Consider the following 2,554-nt stretch of genomic DNA (forward strand, 5'->3'; position numbering starts at 1 on the left):
GCCCTACCGCATCGGACACCTAGCACCGCATCTTTCCTTTGAGGAGCGAGACACACGCACACCGCTTCCCCGCCACCGAGCACACGTCTGCTTTCGGAGCCAGCGTGGCCTCGCTCGGGTACTGGTTCAACCGCGGGTGGAGGGGTGGTCCGCAGCGGTGCAATTTTCTTATTTTTGCAACAACCGAAGCAACCTGCTGGCGCTCGCACGGCTAGGAAATGCCGACTGGCGTGCGTCGCCTGCGTTCAAAACGGTTCTGGGCACGCACACGGTGTTGACTCTGCCCATGTCAAACACTGCAGTGTGCAACCCAAGGGGACTCAGGCACCCCGCCCGCCCCCTAGGTGCCTGTGAACAGGCTTTGTATTTTTATTTTTCATCATCAAGTACACCGCCAGGTGAAACTTTGTGATTTTTTTTTTTGCTGCTCATAAATACAATTTTCTTATTTGTAAAACAACGGAAGCAACCTGTTGGCGCTCGCACGGAGAGGAAATGCCGACCGGCGTGCGTCGCCTGCGTTCAAAAGGGTTCTGGGCACGCACACAGTGTTGACTCTGTCCATGTCAAACACTCTAGTGTGCAACCCAAGGGGACTCAGGCACCCCCGCCCCAAAGGTGCCTGTGAACAGACTTTGTATTTTTATTTTTCATCATCAAGTACACCGCCAGGTGACACTTTGTGATTTTTTTTGTTCATAAATACACATGTATATATATATATATATATATATATTTGACACTTTGTCATTTTGTCTGTTCTTTTCGCCACAGGCCAAGTTTATTAAACCAGGGTTACCACCGGTCTGGACCCTGGCCGATATTTCAGACCGACAACGGAGTTCGGAAAGCCCGCACAAATTCATCTTAAATCCTCATATAGGACTTCCGAGAGCTCTTTGAAAGGTATTCTATTTGAAAACGCTTACCACCCTCAAAGTCGCACTTTTCTGGGCATTTTTAAAGTGTGACCGTTGTCTGAAAATGTTCTGAAAATCGTGTCCCCGAAAATCTCCGGGTACCCCGCCAACCTCCCCTGCCAACAATTGCAACCGTAAGGTCGGGCGGTAGGCCTACCGTCCAGGAGGCCCCAAAGCCCGCAAAACGCCATTTTGCCATTTTCTCATCGGGACTTCCGAGGGGAACTCATTAACGAGCTCCAGGAGTGGTATGCCAGAAATTGCAACTTGACCCGTCGCCGGGCACACCCGCTACTCTCTGCGGGAATACCCCCACCGGGTGCCGGGTAAAGGCCTCGGATCTGACCTCATGGACTTCCGTCTGCGCACGGATTTTGCTCTCGCGGGCCCAAGAGCCACTTTCCACGGCCTACCAACGCAATCCGAAGTGCATTGGCCAACCATTACAACGGGAAACACTTTGCCTCTCCACCAGAGACTAAGTCCAATTGGTTAACCATTTCTCAGGAAAACACTTTGCCTCTCTGCCAGAGACTTAAGTCCAATTGGTTAACCATTTCTCATGGCCGCAATTTGCCTGCCGTTCAGAGACCAAGTCCAATTGGTTAACCATTTCTCTTGAAAACACTTTGCCTCTCCGCCAGAGACTAAGTCCAATTGGTTAACCATTTCTCAGGAAAACGCTTTGCCTCTCTGCCAGAGACAAAGTCCAATTGGTTAACCATTTCTCTTGAAAACACTTTGCCTCTCTGCCAGAGACTAAGTCCAATTGGTTATCCATTTCTCGTGAAAACACTCTGCCTCTCTGCCAGAGACTAAGTCCAATTGGTTAACCATTTCTCAGGAAAACACTTTGCCTCTCTGCCAGAGACTAAGTCCAATTGGTTAACCATTTCTCGTGAAAACACTTTGTCTCTCCGCCAGAGACTAAGTCCAATTGGTTAATCATTTCTCAAGGCCACAATTTGCCTGCCGTTCAGAGACCAAGTCCAATTGGTTAACCATTTCTCTTGAAATCACTTTGCCTCTCTGCCAGAGACTAAGTCCAATTGGTTAACCATTTCTCTTGAAAACACTTTGCCTCTCTGCCAGAGACGAAGTCCATTTGGTTAACCATTTCTCTTGAAAACACTTTGTCTCTCCGCCAGAGACTAAGTCCAATTGGTTAACCATTTCTCGTGAAAACACTTTGTCTCTCCGCCAGAGACTAAGTCCAATTGGTTAACCATTTCTCTGGAAAACACTTTGCCTCTCTGCCAGAGACGAAGTCCATTTGGTTAACCATTTCTCTTGAAAACACTTTGTCTCTCCGCCAGAGACTAAGTCCAATTGGTTAACCATTTCTCGTGAAAACACTTTGTCTCTCCGCCAGAGACTAAGTCCAATTGGTTAACCATTTCTCTGGAAAACACTTTGCCTCTCTGCCAGAGACTAAGTCCAATTGGTTAACCATTTCTCAGGAAAACACTTTGCCTCTCTGCCAGAGACTAAGTCCAATTGGTTAACCATTTCTCGTGAGAACACTTTGCCTCTCTGCCAGAGACTAAGTCCAATTGGTTCACCATTTCTCTTGAAAACACTTTGTCTCTCCGCCAGAGACTAAGTCCAATTGGTTAACCATTTCTCTGGAAAAC

The sequence above is a fragment of the Cetorhinus maximus genome, unplaced genomic scaffold (assembly GCF_964194155.1).
Source record: "Cetorhinus maximus unplaced genomic scaffold, sCetMax3.hap1.1 HAP1_SCAFFOLD_4472, whole genome shotgun sequence".
Lineage (NCBI taxonomy): Eukaryota > Metazoa > Chordata > Chondrichthyes > Lamniformes > Cetorhinidae > Cetorhinus > Cetorhinus maximus.